Raw genomic sequence first — 8,518 nt, forward strand, 5'->3', positions numbered from 1 at the left:
TGTGAATTCAAGGTCAGCCTGGTCTACAGAGAGAGTCCCAGAACAGCCAGAGCTACACAGAGAAACCCTGTCTCAAAAACCAAAAACAACAACGAAAATTGTTTATCATCCACAGTAACTCATCTCAGGTGCGCAGTAGTTACAGACATTGGTGACACTGCCTAGCAGCGCAGACACAAAACATGCTGTCATTACAGAATGTTCTGATGGCTTCGTAGGCCCTGACCAGTGCTATAGGGTGAGAGGGAAGAGAGGCAGGGCAGTGGAGTGTTTGTGCTCCTTGCCCCCGTGTGTGGGCACAGTCAGAGACTTTGCCAAGATTTTGGACCCCTTCAGAACGGAGCCTGAGAACGTATGATCCCGTCTACTGGCCTCTTTCCTGTGCATCTGATCTACAACTTCTGTGCCTAACATAAAGTAGAGCTTTGAGGAAGCGGCAAGGGTGAACTCGAGGGGAGTGCTGTCCTGACCAGAGAGCGATGAACTCTGGGAGCCATCAGATGTGCATCTTGTGACTTCCTTCCCCAAGCCCTGGTGGCTTCTTCTCTGGCCTTGGTGTCCTGCAAATGGTCCTCTCCAGCAGCAAATCCCTTGCTGTCCCTGTGAGCTAGACAGATGGGCACGTTCAAAGAGGAGCAAGATGGGATGGATGCCCACCCTCCTACTCCACCAGACGATGCTTCTGCCTGCGAAGACACTGGAGTAGGAATCAACATTCCTTGGCTCTCCTACTGGATTGACCTTGGCAATGAAAGCGAGCAGTGTTCCAAGGCCTCAGCTCTCAGAGCTGCCCTGATCCTGCAGACTAAAGCAGAGGCAGTTTAACTGACAGGCAGCATGCCCGGGAAGCATATGTACACAAGAGACCATGTAATCAAATATCGCAAGTTGTCCCTCTAACTTGAATTATTCCGTAGCTATGATTATGTATATTTAGCGTATAAAATGGTGGGCTTTACTGTGACATTCTCATACACTTACATAATGTACTTTGTAAACTATTTTCCCTTAATCTTTTTTTAGTTAGTGGAATTACTGTTACAATCCTGAATCCAGCTTTCCTCTCTACCCTTGGATGCTCTGATTCTTTCCAGTGGCTTTTAGCTTTTTAAAGGTGAAGTGTCCAAAATTATGTCTCCCCCAGACTGCTCTTCAACTGTCGACCTAGCTATCAAACTGTTTCTTGAATGAGACCTCTGGGCACCGGCACTGGCACCAACACCGGCGTCACGGAGTCAATTCTGAACTCGCTTTAACCTCTTCTGCTGGACACCACCCCTGACCGGATGCCCCTCGCTCTTCAGAAAACCACAGCTCCCACAGTAGCCATGCTAACCTCTGTGTTGCCAGGGATCCTGCAAAAGCAGCATCATTAGGAAGCAGAAGGGACTCACAGGATGGCCTGGCCTAGCATGAGGTTGGACCGGGTGGAATGAGAGGGGCAGGCTGTCTAAGGCATACCACACTCTGCTGCGCAGTCTGGTGCCAAAGCAGAGAAAAAAGATGGTCCCTGAGGAGTAGGTTTTCTTTTCTTTTTTCTTTTTTTTTTCCTTTTTCTTTTTCTTTCTTTCTTTCTTTTTTTTTTCTAGAAAGGGTTTATTTGATGCAGTTTTGGAGCCTGTCCTGGATCTCAGTCTGTAGACCGTGCTGGCTGCAATCTCACAGAGATCCGCCTGCCTCTGCCTCCCAAGTGCTGGGATTAAAGGTGTGTGCCACTGGTGCCCTGCTGAGTAGTTATCTTGATCCTTCCTGGGTTTGCACCTGTTAGGGGCCTGGTCACGGGCTGATAATGCTGCAAAGTGCCACCCAGCAGGGGCCTCCTCTCCGCCCGTGGCACACTGCCCACTCCCACCTTTACATACTTCATGGCACTGAACTGTGAAACTGGACATATGTGATAAACTTGTCCTTGTAGCCTCTGGGAAGTCCCCAGTCCTCAGTAGCTCTGTAGTATGGCACTGAACGTGCGTGGTGACCCTCTAGGCTAGGAAGGGACTTTCTGTATTCCTCTTGGTACCAGACTGAGAGGAAGTCAGTATCACTCCTCTTTTCCTTTGCCCCCCACCCCCTCCCCACCATCCTACACTATTTTCCTCCCTCTGGGAATGATTTGTCCCACCTCCTCTGCCCCTTCAACTCTAAAATCTCCCTCTGGGTTTTGATAGAAAGATAACTTTCTCCAGGTGTCTTCTAGACCCCTGCCTAGATAGCTGGCCTGACCCTTGGGTGGCATTCTTTACTCCCCCAGCGACACTGTTAGTATAGTGTGTACCATTGGCTGGGGTAGACCTAGTGCTCTGACAGGGGCTGGATGACTCCCCTTGTCTCCTGCTGGCCTGGGACTAATGCTGCCGTAGGGTTTAGCCTACACACAGTTTGTCTATGTCTGTTTATTTGGCTTCTAAACAGGCAGTATCAGAAAGAGGCAAATGTGTGCTCATCAAAAGACGATCAAATGTTGACTAGCACAAATAACTAATTAAATACAAATTAGAACAACCTTCAAGTTGTCTTTTCATCTTTTAGTTCCCTAAGGTTTGTGAAGTCCTGAGGAGGTGGTGACCCCAGAAGGCTTTCTGGTGGCAGGGATCCTTCAAGAGCAACTTGACAAACTCTACCAAAAGTTTAAATGCACAGAGCGTTTGATAAGTTTGCCCCGAAATGTTTCTTACAAATAGCTTGAAACATGTGCACAGAGAACGATACGTAAGTGTATTTAACAGGGCACCGTCATTGATGAGGAGAACAGATGGGCGAACCAACACAAGGGGCCATCAGAGGAAGCCTGTTAAACTATGAGAGGCAATTAAGAGCAGTGTTATGGAGCAATTTTTCAATGAAGTACATTTGCATATCTTTGTATGAAACATTCCTCAAAGCAGAAAAAAAAAGGTTTAAATGTGATTCTATATTTTCTATATATTTTAGACAGGGTCTTCCTAGATAGCCCATGTTGGCTGGAAACTCACCATGGAGTCATACTGGTTTGGGATTTTTGATCCTGCTGCTTCAGCCTCCTGTGTTGACTGAGGTTTTCTGTCCTGCCCAGTCCCACAGCCTTTAAGTCACAAGAAATCACACAGAGGTCTACAATAACTGTAAACTGATTGGTCCATTAGCTCAGGCTTCTTATTAACTCTTTTAACTTATATTAGCCCATTATTCTTATCTATGTTATTCACGTGGCTTGGTACCTTATTCAGCAAGGCAGTCACATCTTCTTTTGCGGATGGGTCATGAAAGCGTCCTCTTCCCAGAATTCTCCTGTTCTCATTAACCCACCTCTACTTCCTGTCTGGTTGTCCCACCTATACTTCCTGCCTGGCTACTGGCCAATCAGTGTTTATTTAAAATATAATTGACAGAATACAGACCATGGTCCCACACCACTCCTGTGTGGTGAAACTACAGTGTTCACCACTAATCCTATGTTCAGTTACAATTTTAAAAACTGTACATACATGTTTATGTAGACAAAATACTTCTGGAAGAATTCCCAGAAGTTCTTAGTAGCACAAACTGGGGAGAGTGCCCGGATCCTGGAGTAGGAAGCTCATATGTTCTGTCTAAAGTGTTCGTACATTTTATTAAGAGCACAGATGTACATTGCAATGATTAAAAAAGGGGAACTGTAGTTCTGAAAAAGATCGACGAAAGGAGTTAGGAGGCTCATGTCTGAGCTTCTAGAAATTTCTCTCCCCTCCTTCCTTCCTTCCTTCCTTTCTTTCTGTTCATCATTCCTGTTTTTCCCAGAAGCCTGATTACCCAAAATCCTTTGCACATAGTATGTCCTTACACGATTAGACCAGTTAGCCCTACAGGAAGTTGGGAGAGCACTGACTGCAGCTGAGAGCCGACTTCTCTACCTGCTCCAGGTCCTCCTCTCTCCTTCACCTCTCAGTCCACATTTCCACTCCAGTGCTAGTCCTGGTGTCTGTTGTACCCGCTTTCAGCTCCCTGGTTTCTGCCCCAGGCTTTCTTTATAGGAATGTGTCTTCTCTTCCTCATGACTGAGAAAACCCATACCACCATCCAGCTTTTCAGATATCTCCTAATGTGACCTCTAGGCTGAGCATCTGCATGGCTTGTCAGAGACATGGTAGAGTTTCCATGCCCTTTCCCTTGAGACCAGATCAGTAGTTTACTACAAAATTATATTTTCTTCTTTATGTTTTCTTTTTTCCTTTTTCTTTGAACAAAAACTCTCTTATTCTTTCTGCTCATCACTCCTCTTTCCTGAGATCTTCACAGAAACTACAAGCCTGTGTTGGGTCCACTTCTGTGAGAACCAGGCTAAGATATCTCCTTGCAGTGAACATGGAGCCTTGTAGACCTGTAGATACCTCCCATAGTGGTTAACACGGGGTTCTGGTGCCCTGTAGACCCATAGACACCCCCATCACAGCTAACACGGAGCCTGGTGCCCTGTAGACCTGTAGACACCTCCATCACAGTTAACACGGAGCCTGGTGCCCTGTAGACCTGTAGACACCTCCATCACAGTTAACATGGAGCCCTGGTGCCCTGTAGACCTGTAGACACCCCCATCACAGTTAACATGGAGCCTGGTGCCCTGTAGACCTGTAGACACCTCCCATCACAGTTAATATGGAGCCCTGGTCCTTGTAGACCTGTAGACACCTCCATCACAGTTAACACGGAGCCCTGGTGCCCTGTAGACCTGTAGACACCCCCATCACAGTTAACACGGAGCCTGGTGCCCTGTAGACCTGTAGACACCTCCCATCACAATTAATATGGAGCCCTGGTCCTTGTAGACCTGTAGACACCCCCATCACAGTTAACACGGAGCCTGGTGCCCTGTAGACCTGTAGACACCCCCATCACAGTTAATACGGAGCCCTGGTCCTTGTAGACCTGTAGACACCCCCATCACAGTTAACACGGAGCCCTGGTCCTTGTAGACCTGTAGACACCTCCCATCATGGTTAACATCGGGCTCTGGCACCTTTTACACCTGAGGGTGGGATCATACTTCACTCAAAGAGATAACAGTTACCCCAAGGGAGTTTCTTTTAGCTTACCTGAACTAGAACTCTCTCTTCTTCTACATCTTATGTCTATGTTTTATCTTCCCTGTTAACACAAAGGTGGCATTTTGTTATGCCTTGAATTTCAGACATGGCTTCCTTTCCCAGTTTGTGGAAACTCCACTTCCATTGTGATCATATGAGGAGCTGGCCTATTGACAGGTGACTGGATGGTGAGGTGGGGGCCTAGGGAATGGAATTAAAGTCCTTATAAAAGAAATCTCCAGAGATCTTCTCCCCTCCCCCCATATCATGTGAGCACAGCAAGAATCCAGCATTTATGGACCAAAAATCCCTCCTTCACCAAATCTGTTGGCAACTTGATGGCAGACATCCCAGCCTCCGGAACATTGAGAAATCAACTTCTCTTGTTTATAAGTCACCCAGTTTGCAGGATTTTGTCACAGCAATGAGAATGCGCTGTAACACAGTTTGCAAATTTGATCCATTTCTGATCTCTGCACTTTAATTGGGTGATTTGGGGAGAAAGAAAACATCTGCTTTAGCACACCCCCATCCTGACTCCCTGAGCATTGCTGGCTCAGTCGTCTGCAGATGCAGGTCGTGGGTATAGAAGGTTCTGGACCAACCTGGCAAGTCCAGCTCCTTAGTCACCATGAGTTCCTCATCCTCAGCTTGAAGTTCCCTCACAGGGGCACTGATGCCACTGAAGCAGGACTGGAAAAATGGTCAGGTGGCCTCTTCTACCCTCCTGGGCAGCAGACCTTCTGTTAACATGTTCAAAGGAAACTCTAGAGTTGGCTTTGGAGGAAATGCTAAGTTGGAAATGGTGGGAGAAATCCAGATGCCCCTTTTCCAGTGACCATAATAACACAACCACCTCTTCATTGCTTTAAGTAATAAACATTTTTTTTTCTTCCTAGAGAATCAAACTAAAGTAGCAAGGTACACCAATGTCCCTGTGAGATATTTGTAAGAATTCCACATGGCCATATTATTTAAGAGATGTTGATTTAAGATAACGATTTTCCCTTAGAGCAATGCTTCTTTGGGTGTCCTATAGCCTGAAGCCTCTTCGAACAAAGTCCTTTAGGAACTGTAAAATTGAAAGTTTGTCCTTTGCCTAAGGTCATGTGCTGTCGGAAGATAACAATGTGCAGGCAGGGCGGAAAGCCGAGTACAAGGGATGCCTGGAGACAGGTCTGGCTTCTTAGCTGCATCTATTACACAGTACAGCTTGAGGTTTAGAAGTTGTAACCCCCATTGCGCAATTGAGGAAACAGGTTCAGAAACAGTGATCCAAATTACACAGCTAATCAATGGCAGAGATTAGACTAGAATCTGATTCCAACCCAAGGCCAGTATTTTTCCATGTCATGTGACATCTCAGTGGCCTCCTGGGTTGCTGGCTAAATTTTGATATCATCTCTATATTAACAGTCCTGTTTTGCGTCCTCAGCCCCACATACCTCACTCAGTTTCTGGACTTGGTCCTAGCCCCAGGGCTTGCTCACGTCGTGAATGAAGCAACTGCTCTAGGCCCCTAACATCAGGCAGTAATCTCCCACACCCATCTCCAAAAGCCTTCTGCTGGTCACATTCCCTGCTTATCACTACAAGCCCTTTGTCAGTATTTTCCCCCCTTCACCTTCTTTCCAATGGCCCTTTAAAAACAGCATTCTTTATAATCATGTGCTAAAAATAAAAGAAAAAAATTAAAGATGAAAACCTCTTCTATTACTTACACACCAAAGTTCAAAGTTCACCTTCTTCCCATAAGTCTATTTCTGATACTTCAGTTTGTATACAATCAGCCTTAAAGTTCTTTAGCTAAACAGCCCAGGATGCAGAATCCATCTTTCTATATGCTAGGATTTTTACCACACGGTCTGTAGAGGTCACGGTGAGTTCCTAATGGTGAAGTATAGAACAGATGGACTCATTCTTGCTCTAGGCAGTGTAGTCTCCATGGCTTGTCCAGAGCACCTTGCTCCACTGGAGGCCAGTCTAAAATTCTCACTCCCTATCGTAGATATTAACACATAAAGTGTGTGATAGGCCACTGTATGTAGGTACCAAGAACTTGTGCCTAAAACACACTCATCAGGGTTGTTATCAAATCAGCCGTGGCAACAAGGCACCTACCGTGCTTCTACAAACTTGATCTGAAAAGCATCCATTTCTCTTATTATCATCTCCTGCAGCTACAGGTGCCCAAGAAAAAGGGAAGGGGCCTAACTGTCAGAAACTTTGCAAACCTGACAACACTTTTTTCATTCGATGTACCGAGATCCCAAGAAGCCTGAGAGTGAAGCTAATGGGCCAGTCAGGGAGGAGGCTGGGCGGAGAAGACAAAATCCCACAGAGAACTGAGGACAAGACACTGGAGGACAAGGGGATACCCCAGGACATTTGTGCACAGGGAGGGGAGGCTGGGAGATGGAGGCTTTAATGAGAAAGCAGGAGGGATGCGCCAGCACGGTGCTCAGCACAGAGTAGGTGTTCAATAAATGTCAGGGAGTCTGACTCGACATCCAGCATCCAGCTGGGTGCACAGCGCACAGAGGAGGGAAGTGGCCTCCGATTGCCAGGGTTCTTCCTCCTCCACTCTTCCACCATCTGTTCCATCCTGGTCGGATCATGAGAAACACATCAAGTTCTTTCCCTGCTCTGAAGGGAAAAGCTGTTCTGTACGTCAGGAACCCTCTGTTCCCAGATCTTGGCAGGGCTGGATCCCCCTTGTCCTTCAAGCCTCAGGCTAAATGCTACCTCCGCGCAGAGGCCTTTTCTAGTCCCTTTCCCCTCCTGGGTTCCCTATCACATCACGCTATCAACCCCCACACCCACACAATTGGCAGAAGCTGTAATGATTGGGTTTGTTCCCTTGCCCTTTTCTTGCCCCATTAGACGTAAAGCTCAGAAAGAGAAATCAGCAGTGTTTCTCACGGCTGTGACTCTGTACCTGACATGTATTAATGCCTGGTCAGCATGTGGTCACTCCATGGTCAGCTGGGATAGACCCACAGAAAAAGGTGTGTGTGATCAGGGCTTCACAGAGAGGACACCCCTGGGAGCTAGAGGGAGAGGTGGTATAGGTCAGGACTGGTCAGTGCTACTCTAGGTAGCTCTGAGTCTTGAAGCAGCATTAGACATTTGAAGAAAAATGCTTTTGGAAGACAGGACAAGGGGTGGGAGCTGCTAGGGCATCTATGAGAGGCTGAGGGCAAAGTGGCCTCCACTGAGTGGAGTTCTCCAAGTACCCATCTGACGAGACTTTTTTCCCTTTGTTTTTTTTTTTTTTTTTTTTTTTTGGTGGTGGTGGTGGGGGAGTAGGACCAACTCACTGGCCAGAAGAGATTTTATCCAATGGCCAAATCTAGTTTCCAAACCAAACAAAATTCACAATGAAGGTTGTAAGTATGGCCCTGTATTTAGCTTCTACTAAACACCAACCACCCCCGCCAGCCATCTTGTGCACCACATTCTACTTAAGGCACCGTCACCCC

The sequence above is a fragment of the Myodes glareolus genome, chromosome 2 (assembly GCF_982192425.1).
Source record: "Myodes glareolus chromosome 2, mMyoGla1.1, whole genome shotgun sequence".
In the NCBI taxonomy this organism is placed as follows: domain Eukaryota; kingdom Metazoa; phylum Chordata; class Mammalia; order Rodentia; family Cricetidae; genus Myodes; species Myodes glareolus.